At 40.1% G+C, this 17,697-nt stretch overlaps 1 protein-coding gene across 6 annotated transcripts in view; it reads left to right on the top strand.

The window, feature by feature from the left end:
* Positions 1-17,697, top strand: part of LDLRAD4 (low density lipoprotein receptor class A domain containing 4) — a 172,671-nt gene that overhangs the window by 60,905 nt on the left and 94,069 nt on the right. The window lies entirely within an intron of this gene.

Here is a 17,697-nt window from a genome sequence, read left to right as displayed (position 1 = left end):
CGGGTCATAGTCTGAAAATACAGATTGCTCTTGAGAGCAGTCTGGAGTTGTGCTGACAATCAGACAGTGTGAGGGGTTCAGAATAGGTGGAGAAAATGGAGAAACAGTACTTGTGGGGAGGCAGAAGTCATATGCAGAGGTTGGCACTGAGGAGGAAGTGTGGCTGATCAAGTCTCTGCTATTGGGGTTGCTTGGAGGACTTTCATATGCTGAGCAGTGATGGTATTACTGACCCCCTCTGTTGCCTCCAATTTAGCTATAGTGCAGTAGTGTATTTTCCAGTGGTGTTGTTTTGGAGAATAAAGAATGAGGACCATGTGTCATACAGGGTGATGGTACTAGAAGGGATCAGGGCAGGAGCTGACTGGTGGAGAGCTCAGTGGAAGCGGTAAATAAGATCTGAGGATATAAATGCCTGGAGATTGTTAAATCTTGAGGAGGATATGAACTTCCCACACCGTATGGGATGGGAGGGCTCACATTTTTTAATTGAAATATTAAAGAGTGATTTGAGTAGTGGTGGGCACCACAGCTGCAGACTTTCTGGTTATATTATTCCTCCCTCTTTGAGATATTGTAACTTCAAATTTGAGACTGAGGCTTCTGCTGTAGTGTTCTGTCTGGGCTAGATGTGGCATTAAATTGATGACTATAAAATACATCTGTCAGTTACTATGATTTGGTGATCTGAGTTTATTTCCAAATAGGTTGGGCCAAAGTACTACTCCATGAACTGTAGTTAGGAAAAAGGAAATATTGATACAATTAGAGTTCCTGTTTTCTATATTTCTTTAAAAAAAAATGAAAGGGTATGGGTGGAATGGCATTGGAATAAGGTCATTTGTCTAAGGAATTATAACAATCCAGGCAACCAGTTGACCTTGGTAACTAGTCTAATCTCACCCCTAATCTTTTGATATTTATCGCCTTGTCTGTGGTTTTATACACATGATGAAGACTCAGTCATCATCAGACTTGGCAGAACAGAGGCATGTTCATCTATGTAATAATGTTAATAGCAGTAGTGCTTGTAAAATACTTGGATTCCTAGCCCCTAGGGCAGAAGCCCTCTTTGCTCCTTGTGCTCCTGCTACATAATGGCACACTCAGCTCTGTGCTCCAGAGGGGCTCTGGGGAACAGGGACCTCATCCTGGGCAGAGGCAGTAGTAGGAGCCCTTGGCCAGGAGTTCAGAAACTCAATGTCAAGTCTGCTATCTGAAAGCAAAACAAAATTCACCAAAATAAAAGTGAGCCTTAGTTTTGGTTAATAACAGCTATTCATTCATTGTTTTCCATTAATCCATTCATCATATTTCTGAGCACCTACTGTGTGTGAAGGGTAAGGGATATATATGCCTGTGAATAAAATAGTGTCCTTGCCTCTCATAGCACTCATTGTTATATTTATAGGCTCAAGTTTAATAGCAAGAGAGGACTCTATCAAAATAAACTTGAGCACATTAATCTGCATAGAGAGCTATTTTTCTTGCTGTATTGATTTTTCAGACTCATAATCCATTCACTTTGATATACTTCTGGTCCCCAACTGTTGTCAAACAATTGACTGTTTAACTCTCCAAACTTGCTTTGAAAGAGTGAGAAAGGGTTGATAAAGAAACTAACATTGAAATTAGTAGATCTTGTGATTGGAGAGTATCTTAAGGAGAAAAGGCTTCATGGTGAAGGAAGTAGAAACAAAATTAAAGATTTACTATTAGCCTCTGATCTCAATTTTTCATATTTTTTTGCACAAACCAGAGCATTTTCCACTTTGCCTAGCAAGAATTTGATTTTAAATATCTAGGTTTAATTTAAATATTAATTCTATTTATGAATGGTACCCCAGTTGCCCACCATTGATGTTTTGGAAATGATTATGCTGTGACCCTTACCATAGAGTAGTATTTTATACATCTGATTTTATATAATAAAAGTTTTTTTTTTTAGTATCTATGTCTATAGCTGTAAAGATGAATGGATGGATGGGTAGGCTTTCTTGAATTGAGTTTAATGACTCAACTCAATAGGTGAATAATGTTCTACTTTGGGAAATAAAGGGACTTCTAAGTTTCTCACTTGAATATAATCTGCCTTTCACTGAACTGTAAAGGTCTACAGAAAAGAAACCTGCACGGCTCCTTTGACAAAAGGCAAAATGGAATGATGCTGTGAAAACTGTATGAAATGCACTAATTTAAAATACAATTTTAAAGTGCATTTAATTTGAATGAGCCATGAAGCTGTTGCCTCCCTATTTGTATTTCTGTTAAATTCCCTGGAATAACTTCAGGTGTGTCTCTTGGCTCTTCAAGCTGCCTTCCCTCTTGTGCTTCCTGTGGATTTTTAGAACCAGCCACCTCCTTCTCATTTCTATCACTGAAACTCCTGGTGGGTTTATATTTTGCTGCCTTCTTTAGATTTATAGATTATTATTTCAAGGCAGTTCTTGTCTGCACTTTCCTGTAACTCTCTTTTTCTTTGGTGTAATATCCACATGAATATATCAACACTTTAAAATTAGAGGGTAATTAGCTCACTGCACAGTCTGGGTATGTTTGGTATTTGGACTTCTTGGTGATGGTTCACATGTATCATATTTTATTTTCGAAAGCTAGTTAAACTTTTAATGTGTCCCAGAGTTAAATCTTCTTTCTTTCCTTCCTTCCTTCCTTCCTTCCTTCCTTCCTTCCTTCCTTCCTTCCTTCCTTCTTCACTGCCTCCCTCCCCTGCTTTCTTTCTTTTTCATAAAGAGGAATGTTTACATTTTTAACCCAAATAAATAAGGTTTGCTTGTATTCCTTTGTAGTTTGTAGGAACATAACTTGGAACTGGAAAAATTTCAAGAAAGAGGACTAGAAAGCTTTATAATTTCTCTTAAACAATAGCAAAAATAGTCTAGCAGCATCCTCAGATGGTTTAGCCTAGAATCTGATCCCTAGGTCTGCCCAGCTTTACACAGGTCAAAGGAGGAAACAGCCAGGCCCAGGTGTGGCCCCTTGGGATTTTATTTATTTGTTTATTTGTTTATTTATTAATAAATATATATATTTTTTTATTTTGAGAGAGTATGTGTGAGCAGGGGCTGGGGGGGTGGTGGTGAGGGGGGAGAGGGCAGAGAGAGAGGAGAGAATCCAAAACAGGCCAATGGAACCCAACACAGGGCTCTATCTTAGGAACCTTGAGATCATGACCTGAGCCAAAATCAAGAGTCGTATGCTTAACAGACCAAGCCACCCAGGTGTCTCCGCTTTGGGAATGTTTTTTTTAAAGATATTAGAATTTACTATCTACTTATTTTTGAGAGAGAGAGACAGAGCTTGAGCGAGGGAGGGGCAGAGAGAGAGGGAGACACAGAATCGGAAGCAGGCTCGAGGCTGTCAGCACAGAGCCCGGAAGCGGCATTCAGACTCATGAACCTTGAGATCATGACCTGAGCTGAAGTCGGACGCTTAACTGACTGAGCCATCCAGGTGCTGCAGGGCATTTTAATTTTGAATGTGCTCTCTTAGTGGAGGGGATGTCAGTCCTGCTGGGTTCTCATTACTTTTAGTTATATGTATGTTGACTCTTTATCAGAGAGAATAAGGCAGGTAGAGAGACAGACATAAAGTGAGTGGTGAGTATTCAAGAAGCTAACCTATCCATTGGAACACTCTGGAAGACTACCACAGAGGGTATTTATTTCCTTTGCCATTGGCCATAGAGACTGTATCTAACTGAGCAGACTGGTTTTTAACCACAGCTATCAGTGGGCCAGTCAGAACACACATATTTATGTTTGCCATCTGCCTTTGTATTTAGTTCACTCCCCTGACCTCAGGCCCTAGGCCCAGGGCACTTCTGATCTGCTTTCTGTAATTCTATTTTCCCCTTTTATAGAATATAATATAAATAGAAACATATATAGTTCTTTTTCTTTTGCTTTTTTCATTTAGTATAACATTTTTGAGGTTCATCCATGTAGGTAGTATGTATGTCTCTCTCTCTCTTTCCCTTTCTCTCTCTCTCTCTCTCTTTTAGAGAGAGAGAGAATGCCCAGCATGGAGCCTGATGTGGGCTAGATCTCACAACCCTGAGATTGTGACCTGAGCCAAAATTAATAGTCGGACACTGAACTGTCTGAGCCACCCAGGTGCCCCAAATATTTGTGTTTCTTTAATTCCTGAGTAATGTTGCATGGTGTGACTATACTATAATTTGTTTCAGTGTTCATCACTTAATAGATATTTGAATTGTTTCCAGTTTGGGAACAATGCTGCTGTAAATATTCACATAGAAGTTTTGTGTGGACATATATTTTCATTTCTTTTTTGTAAATACCCAAGAGTTGACTGGCCAGGTCATATGGTAAGTATATATTTAATTTAAGAGATAATGCCATACTGTTTTTCAGAGTGACTATACAGTTTTGCATTACATCAAGCAGTGAATGAGAGTTCCAGTTGCTCCACATTCTCACTCACACTTGATATTGTTAGTCTTTTTACCATTAGTCATTTGGGAAGTTATGTCATACATCTTATTGTTGTTTTAATATGCATTTCCTTGATGACTAGGCATCTGATGTTAAGCAACTCTTTATGTATGTGTTTATCGGTTATCTTTGTATTTACTTTTGTGAAGTGTCTATTAAAATCTTTTGCCCATTTTTTAATTGGATTGTCCTCTTTTTGCTTTATAAGAAACATGTATATATTCTGCATATGAACTTTTGTCAGATATTTCTCCAAGTGTGGCTTGCTTTATGTTTTCTTAGCTGTGTTTTGAAGGGCAAAATTTAATTTTTATGAAAGCCATTTTATAATATTTTCTTACATAGATTATGGTTTGTGCCCCAACGTCACAAAGATTTTCTTCTGTTTTCTTTTATAAGTTTATAAAGGTAATTTTACCTCTTATGTTTTAGTTCTATGATCCCTATCAAGTTAATTTTTGTGTATTGTGTAAGATAAAATTCAAGTTCACTTGAATCTTTAATTTTTGTTTCTACTTCCTTCACCATGAAGCCTTTTCTCCTTAAGATGCTCTCCAATCACAAGATCTACTAATTTCAATGTTAGTTTCTTTATCTACCCTTTCTCATTCTTTCAAAGCACATTTGAAGAGTTAAACAGTCAATTGTTTGACAACATTTGGGGACCAGAGGTATCTCAAAGGGAATGGATTATGAGTTTGAAAAATCTCACACTTTCGTGTATCTTTCAAGAAATTTGTTCATTTTTGTCTGAGTTGGCACAAAATTGTTCATAACATTCTTTTTATTGAGAAGGGGGAGGGACAGAGAGAGAGAGAGAATCTTAAGCAGGCTCCATGCTCAGCATGGAGCCTGATGTGGAGATTGATCTCATGACCCTGGAATCATGACCTGAGCCCAAATCAGGAGTGGGATGCTTAACCAACTGAGCCACCCAGGCGCCCTGTCCATAACATTCTTTATTATCTTTTTAATATTTATAGGATTTGTAGTGGTATTTTCTCTTTTACTCCTGATATTGGTAATTTGTGTCTTCTCTCTTTTTTTTCTTGACTAGTCTAGCTAGAGGTTTATCAGTTTTATTGATCTTGTCAAATAACCAGATTTTCTCTTTGTGATTTTCTTCAATTTAGTTTCTTGGGGTTGAGTTTGTCCTTTTTCTGACCTGTCAAGTCCATCTGGTCCAGTGTATCATTCAGGGCCATTGTTTCTTTACTGATTTTCTGTCTAGATGATCTGTCTGTTTTGTAAGTGGAGTATTAAAGTCCCCTGCAATTACCACATTCTTACCAATAAGATTGCTTATGTTTGTGATTAATTGTTTTATATATTTGGATGGTTCTGAATTTGGTGCATAGACATTTATAATTGTTAGCTCTTCTTGATGGATAGACCCCACAATTATGATATAATGCCCTTCTTCCTCTCTTGTTACAGCCTTTAATTTAAAGTCTAGTTTGTCTGATATAAGTATGGCTGCTTCAGCTTTCTTTTGACTTCCAGTAGCATGATAGATAGTTCTCCATCCCCTCACTTTCAATCTGAAGGTGTCCTCAGGTCTAAAATGGGTCTCTTGTAGGTAGCAAATAGATGGGTCTTGTTTTTTTTTTCTATTCTAATACCCTATGCCTTTTCATTGGCACATTTAGTCCATTTACATTCAGCATTATTATTGAAAGATATAGGTTTAGAGTCATTGTGATATCTGTAGGTTTCATGGCTATAGTGATGTCTCTGATACTTTGTGGTCCTTGCAACATTTCACTCACAGGATCTCCCTTAGGTTCTCTTGTAGGGCTGGTTTAGTGGTGATGAGTTCCTTCAGTTTTTGTTTGTTTGGGAAAGTCTTTATCTCTCCTTCTATTCTGAATGACAGACTTGCTGGATAAATATTCTTGGCTACATATTTCCCTGTTCAGCACTTTGAAGATTTCCTGCCATTCCTTTCTGGCCAAGTTTCAGTAGATAGGTCTGCAACTACCTTTATGGGTCTATCTTTGTATGTTAAGGCCCTGTTATCCCTAGCTGCTTTCAGAATTCTCTTTTTTCTTGTATTTTGCCAGTTTCACTATATGTCCTGCAGAAGATTGATTCAAGTTATGTCTGAAGGAAGTTCTCTGTGCCTCTTGGATTTCAATGCCTGTTTCCTTCCCCAGATGAGGGAAGTTCTCAGTTATGATTTGTTCAAGTACACCTTCAGCCCCTTTCTCTCTCTTCTTCTTCTTCTGGAATTCCTATGATACAGATATTGTTCCGTTTGATTGCATCACTTAGTTCTCTAATTCTCCCCTCGTACTCCTGGATTTTTTTAATCTCTCTTTTTCTCAGCTTCCTCTTTTTCCATAATTTTATCTTCTAATTCACCTATTTTCTCTTATGCCTCTTCAATCCGCACTGTAGCCACCTCCATTTTATTTTGCACCTTATTTATAACATTTTTAAATTCATGATGACTATTTTTTAGTCCCTTGATCTCTGCAGCAATAGATTCTCTGCTGTCTTCTGTGCTTTTTTCAAGCCCAGTGATTAATTTTATGACTATTATTCTAAATTCTTGTTCAGTTATGTTGCTTATATCTGTTTTGATCAATTCTTTAGCTGTCACTTCTTCCTGGAATTCCCTTTGAGGGGAATTCTTCCATTTCATCATTTTGCCTAGTTTTCTGTCTCTTATGAGTCTTAAAAGCTTGTTATGTGCTCTGCACCTGCAAGCACTGCTACATTAAAGGGGGGTTCATACACTGTCCAGGGCCGGGCCCTTCAGGAGGTGTTTTTTGGAGAGTGTTACTTGCTCTCTGTTGTTGTGACTTTGGTTATTTTTGGTGTTTTGGGACCTCCACCAGGTGTGCTTTGATTTGTTCCTTGAAGTAGCCCTGGAAAGGAAAACAAACAAACAAACAAACAGGAAACAAAAATATACAAACACACAACAAATAAAACAAACAACAACAACAACAAAAACAATCCAAAAGCAAAAAACCAGAAATACCAGCTACAAGTAAAGAACAGAATGGAGGTCGTGCTGATGGAAGAGCACATACAAAGAGAAATGACAGGAGCAGGGGGAAAAAAAATAAACATTGACCAGGCAGAGAGGCAAAATGGCTTAATCCAGAGAGAGAGAAAGGAAAATAAAGAAGGAGGTGGGGGCAAAGAAACAAAGATAAAGTTACCCAGACAGAGATATGGCTTGATTATTCCAGAGAGAGAGAAAGGAAAGTAAAGAAGGACATGTAGAACATGTGTCAAGAGAATGGATTAAATATGTCTGCTTAAACAAACCAACAACCAGAGTAACCAGCCTAGAGGAGGGAAGAGATACGAAGGAGAAAGGGAAGGAAGAATATATCTAAATAACAAGAATTATCTGGGGTGCCTGGGTGGCTCAGTCTGTTGAGCGTCCGACTTCGGCTCAGGTCATGATCTCACGTTAGTGATCTCGAGGCCTGCGTCGGGCTCTGTGCTGACAGCTCAGGGCCTGGAGCCTGCTTCGGATTCTGTGCCTCCCTCTCTCTCTGCTCCTCCCCTGTTCACATTCTGTCTCTCTCTCAAAAATAAATAAAGATTAAAAAAATTTTTTAAATAACAAGAATTATCCTAGAACTAATCCAGGCAATGCAGCAGTGCTGGTCTGGAGGAGGGGGCCGTCTGGTTCCTCAGTGTCTATCCCACTCCAGTAGATACACAATTACTGTGCACAGAGGGGCATGATTTGGTGTAGGCAGGTCTGCCCCCACCCTGGGCCCTGAGGACCGATCCCTGAGGCCCTGCCTTGGTTGTGGTAGGGAGAAAAGTGGTGACCACCCCCAGTCTCTTCTCCACGGACCTGGTGTCCCAAATCACTCCGTTCGAGCTGTCCTCACTGTGCCGTGGCACAGATGGGGCAGTCTTATCTCGCTCCGCGGACTCCTGCGCCCCAGCGCTTGGCTGGGATTTAAACTCCCACTCCGTGCACCCTGGCACTGGGGAAGCGCCTCTCTATGTCGCCGGATATGTGGTCCTGGCTGATTTTGCCCTGTGCTGCAGCACTTCAGGGAGATGACCACTTTCTCCAACTATGGACTGCGCCTGTGACCTACCACGAAACCTGGGGGTGGCTCCCCTCCTCCCCAGGTACACAAACATGGCAGCTGGCCCCAGTCAGAAGAAAGCCCTGCAGGCTTCACTCTCTGTGAAGGGATCACTCTCTGTCCCCATTCAAGGTTTTTTTCTTGTCCAGATAAAGTCCTACACTTCCCCAGATGCTCTCTCTCTTCCCTTTGTCTCTCCACAGAAGGGGATCCCTCCCCTCCATGCCTACGCGGTCTGTTTTATCTCCCCTGGTTTGCAATCACCCATTAGGTGGTCCTGGTGTCTCCCTGTAGACTCAGTCTCTTTTCCTTCCAGACCTTTGGGGTTAAAATTCCCTTGGCTTCAGCCCTTCTTTGAGAGACACGGGAAGTATGGATCCCCCTACTTCTCCACCATGTTGGCCCCTCTGTCCTCTGATATGTTAAAATAGAAACTCAAATCATTGATTTTATATCTTTCTTCTTTTCTAATACAAACATTTAAAGCTACACACATCACTCTAATCACCGCTTTACCTTTATCTCACAAATTTAAAAAAATTTTATTTTTACTCTTTTTTTTTCTTTTTTACTCTTCGCTCATGTTCTCTTCTCTGACCTATGTATTATTTAGAAATGGCTGGTTTCATTTCTAAATATTGGGACTTTCTTAGTTATTTTAACATTGTTAATTTCTAATTTAATTCCATTGTGATCAGTATAATGTGTATGATGATTTCATGATTTAAAATTGATTGGCACTTGTTTTAAGGTCTAGACTTGAAAAGAATGTCTGCTATGGTTAGATGTGATACCTTTTATAAGTCTTGGTACTTGATAGTATTTTTCAGGTCTTTCATGTCTTTGTCAGTTTTTAAATAATGTCATTAGTTTAGGGGTCAGCAAACTTCAGTTTGTGGGCTAAATCTATTCTGCCTATTTTTATAAATAAAGTTTTATTGAAACAGAGCTATATTCATTTTTAACATATCATCGCTGACTGCTTTTGTGCTACCAGTTAGAATTCAATAGTTTTAACAGAGACTGTATGCCCCAGAAAGCCTACAATATGTGCTATCTGGCCCTTTATAGAAAAAGTGTTGATCCCCACCCCCACCCCATCACCACGACTATGTTGTTCTAACAATGACTGGGCAGAGGGGATTAAAATATTTATTTGTGATGGTTGGAATTGTCTATTTCTCCCTTTGATTCTATTTTTGCTTTATGTGTTTTGATTCTATTTTCAGGCATATACACATTTGTGATTGTTATGTCCTCCTGATGAGTTGACCCTTCATCATAGTGAAATATCCCTTTTTATCTGTGGTGATACTTTTTGTCATGAAGTCTATTGTATTTAATATTAATGTTGTCATTCTAGACTTCTTATGCTTATTATTTGTATTATGCAGTTGATCCATGAACAACATGGGTTTGAACTGTGGGAATCCACTCATACTCAGATTTTTTTCAACAATTACATTACAGTTCTATAAATGTGTTTTATTAATAATGTTTTCTTTAACTTTATTGTAAGAATGCAGTATATAATACATATAACAAAAATGTGTTAATCTATTGTTTATGTTATCTGTAAGGTTTCTGGATGAAAGTAGGCTAATTAAGTTTGGGGGAAGTCAAAAGTTATAAGTAGTGTTGACTGCATGGAGGGTTGGTGCCCCTGATCCCTGTTTTGTTGAAGAGCCAACTATAAATTTTTCAGGCAGTTTACCTGAAGCTATTTATTTATTTCTGAAAGTTGGCTAATGCACTGGATAGGGTATAGAGGAAAGTCAAAGTCTGTAATGGAGCCTGAGAAAGTGCCTGGAAACTGAGGAAAGTCCAGGCTGGCAGTTTGGTTGGTTTGCACTTTGTACAAAGTTCATCACTGTGCCTGCTGTACCTGAGTTGCAGCAGGAAACCAGGTCTCTTGATTATTGTAATCCAGGCATGGATGAGTTTAGTTTGTATAACCCTGAGTATGGTATCAAGGATTGATTTCCTCATCAGTAAAATGGGGATAAGAATACATTTGTATTTATGTCATACCAAATTAATGTATGTGGATAGTTCTGCATATGATGAAGCACCATTAAAGAATCATTTTAAAGAGTGGGATAGTATGGTGTAAATGAGAGCAAAAATCAGCTTTCCAGGGCAGCTGGATGGACTAAGTCAGCTGAGTGTCTGACTTCGGCTCAGGTCATGATCTCACGGTTCATGACTTCAAGCCCCTCATCTGGCTCTGTGCTGACAGCTCAGAGCCTGGAGCCTGCTTCAGATTCTGTGTCTCCCTGTCTCTCTGCCCGTTCCCCACTCACACTGTCTCTCTCTCCCTCAAAATAAATAAACATTAAAAAATTTAAAAATCAGCTTTCCATTTATAGATTTTCTTTTTTTTTTTGGATGTGAAAGGTATCATTTAAACTTTTATTTCTTCTTATGACTCTTTTACTATCACTGTGAAAAGCCTTCTTTAGGGAAGTTTGGCTCTGGTTTATGTTCAAGGGTCTGGGGCTTAGCCACCTAATGAAGGCTTTGAAGGAATGATGACTAATCTTTTTCTTACTTGTCCTTAGGAGGGAAATTGAGGCTAGTATTTTTGTGCCTCTTTGGTTCTAAATGAGAAATTCACTTTCCTTTGGTGTAACTTTTGATTTTGTCTTGAATTCTCCTCTCCTCATTACAAAAAAGGGATAGGGGGAAACACCACAAGTGGTTCCTGTCAGTTCTCTTTTTCTCAGAGTGGAGTGATTGCTCTCACAGGCTTTTTTAAGTAGTGAACGCCTGTTGGGGAACCATCTTTATGCCTTACCATCGACACTGTATTCTGAGGCCTCTGGAGAGACTTGGGGTCCAGAAGTGGGTGTGGAACATCTGAGGGATGTGCAGCAGTGACCCATCCTGTGAAGCAGGGTGTGCCTGTTTAAAGACTGACTAGCTGAAGGGAGAATTTTGTAGTGTAATTTTTCAGTCACTAAATGTAGTTCAATTTCATTTTGTCTTATTGGCATAGAAATAGAGCTATTCAAGGGAAGATCCAGAACTTGAGGAAGCTTAAGTTTTGCCAATAGGAAAAACAGATACAAGCTTTTTTTTTTACTGTGTCCTTCACTATAGAACCTCTTGTGTTTGTGCATTGCAGATAAACAACATAGATTATTTCCACCCATATATGATCTATGCTACCCTACTCCATTTCAGCCTATTTCAGTATTCATCACTGTTATAATGTTTACGTTTTCTTCTTTGCCCAAATGGGAATAACAAATGGATTAGGTATGCATCATGATGGCTGCTTCTTGTCTAGAGGAGTTACATAAGAAATTTATGGGAATAGCATAAGAATTACTTTATGCATATTTGCTCAGTTGCATCCTGGATTAAGTACATGCAACATGTAAAGAATATACTGTCTAAATATAATTCTTATTTCAAAGAGAAAATCTCCAGTGCATAAAAGGGAAGTATTACTAGTATCATAGTGGAGGAGAGAAATAGGTGCCTAGCTGGCAGACAAAAGTCTTGATATGGAGCCAGGTGGCTGTGCCCTGGGCTAGCTGTAGCCAGCCACTGGGCCCTTGAAAACCTTGGCTAGGCCTACTGGGACAGCTCTAGTGGCCCTGACATCCCTGGGGGGTATGGACAGACTAAATGGTAGATACCAGTATGCTGAAGCTCCTTTTGGTCCAAGAACAAGAAAAGAAGTAAAACATACAGTTGAAAATCACATGACCAGCTTCCAGTGGAGGTTAGGTAGAACAGGGTTGGTTTTTTGGTTTTGTTTTATTTTTTAGTTTTTGCATCAAATTTTCCCAATCTATCTGTATTTGTCTTTTGACAAAAAGACAAATTAAAAAAAAAAAACTGGTAAGAGACATGTGCAAACAAGTTGAGAACTCCCTAATTCTTTGTTTAGTCTCTAAGGCACAATAGATTTGTATCTAAAATTAAATGGACATTAAATAAAGTGATGTTTGCAGATGTCTGCATTTGTTAAAAGTAGAGGTAATGGAAACAGGAGGTTCTGGGACTTGTATTTTTTTTCTGGAAGGAATAGGCATTTCAGATGTGTCCTATAGAGTCCTTTTTTTTTTCTTCAGATACATTCATAACTAACAGAGTTTCTGAAAGGTATTCAATCCTGGTTGGGAGCTGGAGATGTGTTTATGCTGTGGGTTGTTAAATATATTTACAACCTTTTCAGAGAGTTCAGTGGGGGTTCTACAGTGGTTATTTATTAGTCTGCTTCAATAGCTGCTGGCTGGAATTAAAGAAAATAATCTATCCAGTGTGATTCGTAGAAATATTATAAATCACTTCAGATTATAATGAGCAGTAGGAAAGGTAATTTGAAGGAAACTCCACACATGCTGTTAGTTACAGCGTGTCAGGAGAAAGATCTGGTGTGAAATACATAGATAATCAGTGTCTGCTGAGAGCAGTTTTTAAGATGGAAGACTCTCTTGGTGTCTCAACAGCATTTTTTTCGCTACTCTTACTTTTGGGGTTGCCAGGAGTTTTGCCCACTCAGGTCCCATCAAGTCTGTTGACACCTCCACGTGGCCACTAAGAGCCAGTGCCTCACCCCCTTTCTGTGGGCACCGCCAACTCTCTGTGCTGGGAGTTTCATGTGGCCGACATGGCCCGTGTGGTCCCTTCAGAGGGCAAGGAGCTGAGACCTCTTCCCTCAACTTCAAAACCAGCCTGACCCAACAAGGCATTTTTCTACCAGGGTATAAATTGGGCTGCCATTGTTGATGGATTGAAGGAAAATGTAACAAAATATAAAATGTGCATACCTCTCTTTACTCAGCAGTTTAGACCAATGCACAAGATAGATATTGAAGGATGCCTATTGTAACAGCTAAAAATGATTCACTTTAAATTGCTCATTATAATACCAAGAACTCAAATTCACATAAGCAGTGCCAACAATGGGAACTTGGTTTAAGAAATTACAGAAAGAGAATCACCACAAACTACTGATTTTAAAAATAAAGCAGCAAGAGCCTTTTGATCTCTTAGGTAAAAGTGTAAGTGCACACTTGTGTGTGGGTGTGTTTCAGTAGGGTAACTACCGAAACATGAACCGTGACTTTCTTGGGTGGTAGGGCAACAAGGTTCCCTTTTGAGACATGAGTTTGTTGACGCTAGAAGTGGTGTTTCTTACCAAAAGATCGTACAGTGTTCAACAGTCTGTGTATGTCTAGTTAATGCTGAACATTATTAGCAATTAAGATGCCCTAGGACACTATTCCATGGTCACAATGCTTGGAAATGTTCTCCAAATCTGTGAAGTGTAGATTACCTTTGGACTTTGTCTGGTGTGAGAAATTTAGCTCACTGAATAAAATATATGAAAATAATAATTTTGAACTCAAATTCAACTTCTAATGGTAGTTAAAGCTCTATTCACGGAACTAGTGTTGTGTAATTTACATTGGAGATTCAGTTAGTGGTTTAAAAAGTTGTGTCAATTCAGAATATAAGCCAGTATATTTTGTGGAGAAGTTATTTAATATCCACTTTTGGACTAGGCCTTGCCGAGTCAGTAAATATTTGGCAATTGCATAATCCTGAAGCACGCGATCACCATCTGGCATCATTTCTCTTCCTACCTCATGTCTGATCGCTTCCTGCACACTATTTCCCAGGACTACTGGCTCTTTCATATCTGCACACCTGTTCTCACACTGTTTCTTCTACCCTGATGTATCTTTTCTATCCAAATCAGATTGGCGTTCCTGCCTTGATGAAGCAAGACCCCCTGACCCCCCAGACAGAATCTGCTAGTTGCTCCTTGCATCTCTGCACTGGCTCTGTGACAATCCTGCACACACTGTGTCACCCTTCTTGTTTAAGTGTCAATCTCCCCAGCCCTTCTGTTGGCTCTTGGAGGGAAGGTGGGCTTGCAGTCCTCTTCGTAGCAGCCCTTGGGAATAGTGGGACGGGAAGGGAGGTGCTGTTTCAGAAACACGGAACTCCCCCCTTCTTTTTATGTTGCTTTTTTAAGTCCCTGGTGTTTTAAAACAAATCCTCTCCCAGCCTCAGAGGCTAATTTGAGCACAGATCTGCTGACTCTCCGGGTTTATAAGGAAAAAGGCCTCTTGTGTGTCCAAGCTCCAGGGAACAGAAGGTGCTTCCCATTTGTATCTCCTCGGAGTCCTTCCTGATGTTTTCCTTTTCCATCTCCTTTTTGCCTGGTTGCCCAGGTGTTAAGGAAGAATACGATCTCTGGATAAACAAGGAAGGTGTGGTCTGCAGTTGCTGCCTTTTACAGGCAGTTCCTGGGTGTGGTTGGGCAGTGAAAGAACGGCCCTCTTCCATTCGAGGAGTGCCCCTGCTGTGTTAGCTGGTTGCTTCCGGAAAGGCAATTTAGGGGTCACCCATTTCCATTTCTTAAGGATTTATTGAACATGGTTTTGCTGATTCAGTCGTGCCATTAAATCAAATCCCCACCCTCCCTTGGAAGCTTGCTTGTCAGGTGTGGGTAACAAGTTCACATGAGTCGTCAGCTTCTCATGTCCTTGTGCCTTCCTTCCTCGGATGAGCACAGTCTCTGAGATGGGCCGGCTGAAGGTCTTAAGCTTCTGCTCCTAAATTTATCTCCATCCCATCTCTGCAGCCTTCTCCTGCCAGAATGCTCCCAGCAGCTGTGAGCCTCTTGGGTGTGGAGTGTGGAGCCATTTGAATTTTGAGACCATCTGGCTCTTTCTTGTACAGCTTTGTCCATTGTGCTCCTGAGCCCATGGAATGTTTGCGGCAGTGCTTTTGTTTACTGAATGGTGTGCTGGTGGGGGACAAGGGACATGGATTGTGTAGTTTAGGGGTCTGAAAGGTCTAAGATTCCCTGAAGGAGGTTTAACAAACTGAATTGAAGAAGACTTTTTTCAATTGGAGAAAATTCACACTGTTGCATTATTGTTAAAATTAGCATCCCATTGCTTGATAAGCATGTACAAATTATCTTTGTACGTTGACCCTCTTGGTCTGTCATACATGAGGTCTCAGAGCTAAATTGGTGGAGTCACCTGGAGTTTGTTAGTGAGTGAGAGGCAGCCTATGGGGTCAGCCAGGCCTTGGTTAAAATCCAAATTCTGCCCTTTATCTGCTTTGTGCCTTTGGGGAAGTCCATTAACCTTTCTGAATCACAGTTTCTTCAGTAAGGACCTAATATTTACCCCGAACAGGGTTGCTGGGAGGGTGAATTAAGGAGATGTACATGAGGGGAACCAGCACAGGCACTAGTATGGAGTGGGTGTCCAGGGACACCTGGACAAGGCCCACCCTGAACATGCACACCGCACATGTGCACACGCACACGCAGTGTGAGTCACTCACGGAACTGCACCTAGCATTTGCCAACACTTAGTCCTGACACTGTTGTCTAAATTGCTGGGCCTGCTAGGGAACCATGCTGCTTTTCAAAAATAACATTCAGGAGAGGATTGAGAAACGTTAGTGAAAATGAGATTATTGCCCTAGGCACTGCTCTGCCTCAGGGCTGTTTTCCTGGAGTGTGATTTCCTAATCAGGGTGCTGCAGTGGGCCAGGACGTTTTTAGGGTGCCATGGAGTCACAACTGTTGATTTTGTTAATAGGGTAAACAAACCTTCTTGGTCACCATAAATAGTAGAAGCTATGCTTTCCTTCCCACCTCCTAAGCAGGGAAGGTATTTGAAGCTGGAAAGAATTGAGCCCTGAGCTTAATACAGTTACAGATCTGAAAAGAAAACTATGTATAAAGATGTGTTTTCAGGAGACAGAAAATTATGAAATCAGCCCAGCAGTAGGCCCAGAAATTGATTTACCTTGAGTGGCTTCTGGAAATAATTGATTGTTGGTGATGGCAGCCTGCATGAAAATGGAGTTTGTGTTTATTTGCAAAGCACCTACTGGAATCATATTGTTTTCCCATAAGGAGACAAGAAGGGATGGCAGTTAGCTTACAAGTAGACCTAACCAGGGACTTTCTGATATTTAAAATAAAGTCTGAGCACACCAGCAAATTTTCAGAGGACAGAGAGAAGCCACCTTTATAATAATGATTTTTCATAGGCCAAGAGAGGTTTAGTTCACATTCCAGATGCCATCTAGGACAAAGGGTTCAACTCCCTGAAACATGTCAGAGTGTCGGAAGTAATGGGGGTGACATTTCATGTGTCTCTTCTTTACATGCTTGTCTGTATATTTCAAATTTTCTAAAATGAGCAGGTATTACTTTGGTAATTGAGGGTATTATTAGATAAAGCATAAATTAAACTTTCTTAGAATGTAAACATCCATTGTATGAAGTTAACCCTGAGTTTTTGATGGTCAGACCATTCAGGCTTATCCATCAGTGTTCCTTGGAAGGTTCTGATCTGGGAGAAGAGGGCAGAGTTAGCATTTTCTTCTTGATGGTCCTAATTATCTAGGCAGCATGGATCTTGTGGACATTGCAGACAGAGTATAGGGAAGATGGTTCTAGAACTCCAGTAGTCTGTGTGTTTCTCACCGTGCTCCTAAAACTCATTGCCTATTGAGCTACCCACTGGTCCTGTATATTTAGATCAGAGGCCTGGAATCCAAGACCTCTAGTTTATAAACAGGGAAGAGAAGGGGACTCTTTGGGGCTTTGCTCCATAATATCCAAATTATATATAAGCGAATCCTTTTGGCAGAATGAAAATTCAGGCTGAACCTTTAGTTGAGGTATGGGAAAATATAAATTTAATCAAGTGTAAACTTATGCAGATTAAGACCTATTCAGGGATGCTGTCACATCCCAGTGCCCAAAAATAGTGGTTCTGTATAATGTCACCTTGTTCCTGTTGGGATTCAGTAATGGCTTTCTCTTTTATAGAGTGATGTGTTTAGTACCAGAAGTAACCTTGGTTGTTCCTTGATGTGGTTTCCAGCAGAAGTCCACCATAAGTAATTGCATTTTTCAGCGGCAAATGTGTCACAGGGGCAGGGGGGTGGGGGCTGATAAAACTGAAAGCGCAGGAAAGAGATGGGAGATGTTATGGAGGGAAGAAAGCTAATTTATTACACCAAAGCATTTAGTTAGTTGCCTGCTGTGTTCAGGTCATCGTGGGGTTGAATCATTAAGAGATGATACCCGTTAATGTTTCTTGAAAGGGGGGGAAAGCCAAACCGAACAAGACTGGGATTATGAAGAACCC

The sequence above is a fragment of the Panthera tigris genome, chromosome D3, assembly GCF_018350195.1.
Source record: "Panthera tigris isolate Pti1 chromosome D3, P.tigris_Pti1_mat1.1, whole genome shotgun sequence".
Taxonomy (NCBI): domain Eukaryota; kingdom Metazoa; phylum Chordata; class Mammalia; order Carnivora; family Felidae; genus Panthera; species Panthera tigris.
This window is presented reverse-complemented; position numbering and strand designations above follow the sequence as displayed.